Source organism: Triticum aestivum, chromosome 2A (assembly GCF_018294505.1).
Source record: "Triticum aestivum cultivar Chinese Spring chromosome 2A, IWGSC CS RefSeq v2.1, whole genome shotgun sequence".
In the NCBI taxonomy this organism is placed as follows: Eukaryota; Viridiplantae; Streptophyta; class Magnoliopsida; order Poales; family Poaceae; genus Triticum; species Triticum aestivum.
Window position 1 is genome coordinate 524,154,649 of NC_057797.1, and position 7,381 is coordinate 524,162,029.

A 7,381-nucleotide genomic window follows, 5' to 3' on the forward strand; every position below is an offset into this window, starting at 1 on the left:
GCCGCGTCCGCGGTAAAGGACTACTTGGTTGCCTATACAGTTCATAGACAAGTAAATGGAAACTACTAAAAGCCTCAAGATAAGTGTGAGTGCCGAGGATGGCTCTTCCGTAGGAAGACGGAGGTGGATCCTCGGTAGTGTATTGAAGTGGTGAGTAGTGGACTCGTGTGCGCAAAACCATTTCAAGTTGGAGTCTCGTAGGATAGCCTAGCCAAGAGTCAAAGCTGGCTTGCTGCAACAACTCCACCAACCCTTCTTGATAATGTGCATGTATGTAGGATCTGATGTAAGTCTTGCTGAGTACCTTTGTACTCATGTTGCTATAATTTACATTTTACAGAAGACGCTGCAACCCCTTCTGATGGGTTCTTCGTAGACGTTGACATCAATGAGTGGGCTAAGGCCCAGGTGGTGATCCTGAGCTTGTGAAGGACCACGTAGTATAGCTAGGCTTTCCAAGCCTCTTTTATTTTACTAGTTGTCTGTACCCAGACAAGTTACTTCCGCTACTAGTTTGTATGACTGTATGACTTGAATGCTGGGTCGTGTGACCCGTACCTATGTGTATGTTATGTATGGCTCTCTGAGCCTTAAATAAAGTACTTGTGTCGTAGAGTCATGTTGTGATGCCTTGTTGTATTTGCACATATCGAGCATATTGTGTGTATGATTGAAATGCTTGGTATGTGTGGGATCTGACTATCTAGTTGTTTATCTTTAGTAGCCTCTCTTACCGGGAAATGTCTCCTAGTGTTACCTCTGAGCCATGGTAGCTTGCTACTGCTCTGGAACACTTAGGCTGGCCGGCATGTGTCCTTCTTCGTTCCTGTGTCTGTCCCTTCGGGGAAATGTCACGAATTAAGTACCGGAGTCCTGTTAGCCCGCTACAGCCCGGTTTACCGGAGTCCTGCTAGCCCAGTGCTACAGCCCGGACCCACTTGCTGATGACCGACACGTTCGTTGCTGGGTCATGGATGCCTGTCCCTATAAGTCTGTGCCACTTTGGGTTTACGACTAGCCATGTCAGCCCGGGCTCCTTATCATATGGATGCTAGCGACACTATCATATACGTGTGCCAAAAGGCGCAAACGGTCCCGGGCAAAGGTAAGACGACACCCGTGGGAATACCGTGCGTGAGGCCGCAAAGTGATATGAGGTGTTACATGCTAGACCTATGTGGCATCGAGTCGGGGTCCTGACACGAACCGCTGTAGTATTGAAGGACGTGCGGGGATGAGTAGGAGCGAACTGCCAGCGTGCGAACGGCAGGGTAGTGGCTTTCCATTCTCCCATGATACGGGCTTCCGAGATCCCTTGGATCTGAGATCGAACGGTTGCATGGCGTGATTCTAGACCTATGGGTGAATATCCTATCCTGGATGGTTATTCTGCAAATTTTCAGCAACTTAGCATGCGACCGTTTGATCTTAGATCCAAGGGCTGCCAGCAGCCCGTATCATGGTCGCGCCTACCACGACCGTCGCGTCGCTCGCTCGGTCGCGCCCTTGGAGATTTAACACGGTGCGTTAGGCTATCTGATGTTGGCATGTCATACATAGTCATCACTTAGTCACTCATACTACAACAAGGTTGGCTATAAGGTTGGCTATAAGTGTATTTTTTTACTCCTCTCTATCTCTTTCTTCATACTCCCTCCATCCCATAATATAAGAACGTTTTTGACACTAGTGTAGTGCCAAAAACGTTCTTATATTATGGGACACAGGGAGTACTAGTATTTATTGCATTTGCCAAGGAGTGACCTCTTCCAATGAAATGGTGTTGCTAAGTTTGCTTCATTTAATTAGTTATAGACTCAAAATTGTCTTTTCACCTAGGTACACGCGCTTAGCACCGTTTCCTCCTTGGGTCACCAAACTAGTCTCTCTCTTCTTGATTAACTTGCCACATCAGACTTTATGCCTATGTGGCAAGGTTAAGCACCTGTATGAGCAAGTAAAAGTAAGTACAATAGTGCGCTTTACATGGCATTTTTGCATATGTGGAGGAAAGAGAAAGGAAAAAGTGGAGAAGTGGGCTCTCATGCAAGAGCCAGCCTCTACTACATGGTGGAGCATTGGGAGAGGCACCTGTATGGAGGTGATAAGGAATCGGGAGACTCACGCCGGTCGTAGCGCCGTAGTTAAAATGATAATGGCAAGTCAAATCATGGGGCCCCACCTGTCCAGCAGTAACTCGCTGTCAAATCACACAGCCCTACGTTTGCAGCAGCCTACTCCCTCGTCTTCTCACATCTCTGTCGAACCGACTAGGCGGAACTGCCCCGCCTACCGTGCAAGAAAAGCCTTGCCCTCGACTTTTAAATACAACTACATCCGCTTAAGAATCAAATGATATACTTTTTGTGACATAGTAACTCATATTTAGTTAGTCAAATGGATGACCTAGAACTACGTGCAGGCCCTATAAACTGAGACGCCTAAAAATAAAAAAACCGAGACGGAGAGGGTAGTTCAGCATGTATCTTTTTAGATCAATATAGTCGGGATTCACCAAGGAGCAAAACCAAGTGGTAGGCTGCTCATGTTGTGTTGGCGTAGCAACTCAAGCAGGGTCAGTCCGCACACGAAATGGCGACACACTTAACAGGACCCCTTTGGCCGACATGTGGCTCATCCACCGTCTTGTTCCATGTGCGATGCACCAAATTACAGTTCGGAGCACCGGTTGGAATTGGAGGCACCCCGGTCGTAGCGCCGCAGTAGTAGAAAATGAGCGATGAGGGGTCAAATCACAAAGCCCCACCTTTCCTGCATTAAGCTGGACGGACGAAGCAACCATCATTTAACTCTAGGGCGCAAGAGCATAAAGAAAAGAGAAAACAATGATGTGTGCGACAGCTACCTAGGGCACCCTAGGGTAGGGGTCTCCACTACAGATCCTTTTTTGGAAGCGCCTCCACTACAAATCGGCTTCTCCCTCGTCCTCTTGAAGAAAACCGATGATGAGTGCGGCGGTAGGGTTTGTAGGAGTACTACGGCGTGTGGGGCCATGTCGTAGTAAACGGGTTCGAGTCGATGCCTTAAATATGTGTGGGCCGCTTGGTTTTACGGGAACAAGGCATCATTTTGGGTTCGGGGACCAGTGGAGATATAGTACGTAAAAAAATTGTGGACGTAGGTTCGACCGAAAGGCAATGATGCATGAGCCCTGCATTTTGATATACCCGGGGCCGCGTGAAATTTGCTACTCTACTCAAAACTAGTAAGGTACACATGTATTGAATGCATGAGATTTCGAAACCAAATTATGAATAAATACACACTATAGCATGTAAAGCTTTGAGTCATATATGCATGATGTAGATGTCCGTTTAGTTCTTATAGTTCATCTCATTCAAAATCAATTAGTTTTATAAAAATGTTTATATTCATGGGGTTGTGCATTGTAAATCATAAAGTAAAAAACAAATAATGGCAATTCATTTAGAAAAAACAATCAATTATGATACAAAATATTCTAGAACAAAGGAGAAGTGCTTGTGTTTTGAGGTTTGTGCATTATGCTTAAGTTCAACCATGGAGTCTTCTAAATTGTACATGTGGCAGATCTGGTGGAATGTTTATGATATCCAACGGCTAGTAGTGCTCGGATTTGCCTCTCTCTGCACTGTCGGGTTAGCGTCATCCAGCGACCATCTTTCAAAGTTATTGGCACACTATAGAGTTCTTGTGCCATAGTTGCATGTTTTGGAAAAAAGCTACTAGTGGGTTGTACTATCTATTTAGGAATAGAAGATGTATACATGGAAGTTGTAGGGAAAGAGATGACATGGAGCATCTTAATTCCTATGAGTAGGGATTAGAAAAGAGATGTCAGTTGGTTCACATCATAGGAACTTTTCTATTGAATCTAGAGATGACATGTATCTCAGTTCCTATGAGGGATTAGAAAAGAGATGTGATTTGGTTCATATCATAGGAACTTTTCTATTGAATATATGCTAATGTTTATTTTCCTTTGAAATCAAGGGAGTATAGGAATCCATTCATATGAACCAAGTGGCTCTAAAGCTATAGAAATGATATCATGTTTATTTCCTTTGAAATGTGGAGTATATGAATCTATTCCTATGAACCAATTGGCTCTAAAGGAAAGAATCCTATAAAAATCATATCATATAGAGTTCCTATGATATTCCTCGACACTAAATGATGCTTGAAATTGCTGTGGGTGATACGATGGTCTTTCTTTGTAGACTCCTCACCCATCTTTATAGTTACCTCTCGAAGATGAATGAAATGATATATACATGGTATTCTACATGTGCAATTTGGTACACGAAAACTCGGTAAAAGTTTGCGAGGTTCGAATTTTCAATAAAGCTATATGCACTGCATTTCGGAACGGAGTGAGCATACGGCAGTTGCTAACACTCACGTGGAAGATTTGTGTGTAGGAGGAGTGGATGTTCTGTTAAATGACATGGCAAAACTGACACTGTCGGATGCCGATCTAACGGTTCTTACGGCGTTCGTCAGGAAAGGCTTGTGGCGAACGTTTGTCGGATAATGATTTACGGACACATGCATTGCATTGATACATGCCCCCCTCTCTCTCACGCACACGCACCCTCACGAGTCACGACTCTCCTGAGTCCTCTCGCAGACTCGCACGTCGCACCCACCGTCTATCTGCAGATAGACGTCACACACATATGTGCTCTTCACACCCTACCCTCAGGACTTCTAAAAAACAAAAGACGGCACACACATTTTATTTTAGCTCACACGTCACACACTTATACTACTACTCTTGCGGCGAACGTTCTTTGGGCATAGTATATTGTACTCTCACGAAGAGAAGCGGTGCACGCACGCACTAGTTCTCTCACACCCACTCGCGGGTACACGTAGGAGCACATTTTTTGAAGCTGGTACAACAAAATCACTCCACTATATATAAAAGCAGGAGCCTTAGCGCTTGCATTACTAGGGTTCCTCTCGTTCACTCTCTCATGCTCTCCAGATCTAAGCAACACATAGGTGGCCACACTCTCTCTCAGCTCACGGCTGGTCACAAATCCGGCCGAACAACCTCGACCAGGGCAGGGGTGTAGGTGCATCGTTCACGCTGTCGGCGACGGCGAGGGAGGAGACCAACGGCTGCCCGCGCGTCCCGATCGGCGGCCGTGCCGTTCTCTCCGAGAGAGCGCTGGCTCGGGAGGGCCTCCGACCCCTTCTTCCTCCCTGCGGTATTGTGGCCAAGATGCGGCCTCCCGACGCTGTCTTTGCCACATGCCAACGACCCTCGGGTATATATTCCTTCGAAACCTGCCTTGCTCTACTGCTCCAGCTCCCTTCGTGTGGATCCTTTTCTACTTTCGTCCGCTGTTCCAAAGCCACCTAGACTTCTACTATTATTAGAAGTAAAGCTAGTTCATACAGTCGACTCAAAGCATTGGTTCAAACAGGGAAGAAAGTGGGAAAGCTATAGCATGAATCTAGGACTTGGTTCTAAGAGGAAATGGGGGAAAGTAGTAATATATGTCACTGTTTAAATAACCGTATTTCGTCTTTGCGCAAATAGGGATATCTGTCTCCATATTGTTTCGGGATGTCTGTCTCCGTATCGTTTCTATCCATGCAATCAAAAGCACACACCTCAGTTTTAGTACAACTATGCAAAATGAGATGGCTCTCCCTCGTTGTCGTTGTCTAACCTCCCGTCTTCAAGGTATCCCTACATTGGTAGTAACTAAGGTAGGATGACCAACGCAATCTAAAAGAAGCTGATTCGTACGTTTTATTTCCTGATTGCGGTGTAGGGACGAGCGAAAACAACGACATCCTAGTCCGGAATGCACTTTCTACCAGTTCATCCATGGAACGAGGACTAGCTGGCACGGCTGCACGGCGGTTTTTTGGACAGGTGCGCGGACAAGAGGCATTGTGGTCTGCTTATTTCTGCAAATAGCGGTGCTTAAATTTAGTGGAATGCACAAGCATTTCAGCTGGTCAGTACACTGCATGGTTCAGTTCAACATTCCAGCTGAGACCACAATTATAGTTGGTTATTCTGGAATGGGAGAACCTAACCCTGGATGGTGGCAACAAGAAAAAACCAGAGTGAACTCCAGGAAATTTAAGCCTGCCGGGAGGCCCTTTGCTCAGAGAAGCCTTGCTTGTTTTTTCCTGATTTGTAAACCTTCTCACAACTTTGTCTTTTGCTGTGAACTAGTATATGTTTGTTATGTTCTATGAATCATTGAGATGTATAAAATTGCTTAACTTATGCTTTTCAAGTTTTTTATGAAGACGAGTTTAATGTGAGTGTTCCACATGAGCGCTGGACTAGCGTGTGAATGTTTGGAATTTATTACATTGTGGCCTCAATTAACTGCATGAACCACTATAACAAGATACATAGTTGCTTATATGTCAGACAGCAGATTGTTGATTGTTAGCTGGTCGATAGCCTAGTGTTGAAGCGAGCTGAGCCAATGTGCCGTGTTTTGCACAACTCCTTACAAGTGGGGTAGCACCAACATGGTTTACATGTACTTATGTATACGTCGGCGCACGGTTCTCGAACGAGTTCTCTATTTCATCAAAACACACACTGCTCGTATGATAAACCGTGACAACTTATGTCTTACCATGCCATATTCATGAAAAAACTAGTGAGGACACATCTGTCTCGGCAAAAATTATGATGGTTCTCACATGATTCACGGGCACACAAAAGTAGCAGCAGTTCCCATAGATGGATTCAAACAGAGTACTAGCCCCAGAGGGGTCAATAACAGGCAAGGTTCGGATAATTAGACACAATCCAAACTACTATTAAACACTAGCTGGGGCAACTATTTCATGCCTCAATCTAATTTGGGCTGGACACAAGACGGACCTTGCCATGAACATCATCGAGGACGTCCCGCGGCAGCTCAATCCTGTGAACCTTCATGAAGACAACCTTGTGGCCTTGGCACTGATAAACTTGTTTGTGGAGGCATGCCATGTCATCTTCCTGTGAAAGCTTGACAAGAACAATATGCCTCACAAACGGAGGAGTAGCTTTAAACTTATTGTGCTTCAGTACACCCTGGACAACATGCCTGACAACAGTGAGGCTAGAATACAACTCTTTATTGGTATAACCGCAAATGGCTTCCAGGATCCAACAGCCTAAGAACTCTGTTTTCCCAGTGCGTATATTCAGGTCGTCTGCCTCATAGCGAGTGACATGTACAACCACACAATCCTTGTCTGCATCAGGGCTCTAATTGAAACAGAAACAAATTCTGAATTACTTTTCAATATAAGAAACACAAGTTATTTAAACCACTATGTATAGCATGGCATCGAAGCTAATAAAATTTTGCATTATTAATCACCACATACTTCCTTTTCTAAAAAA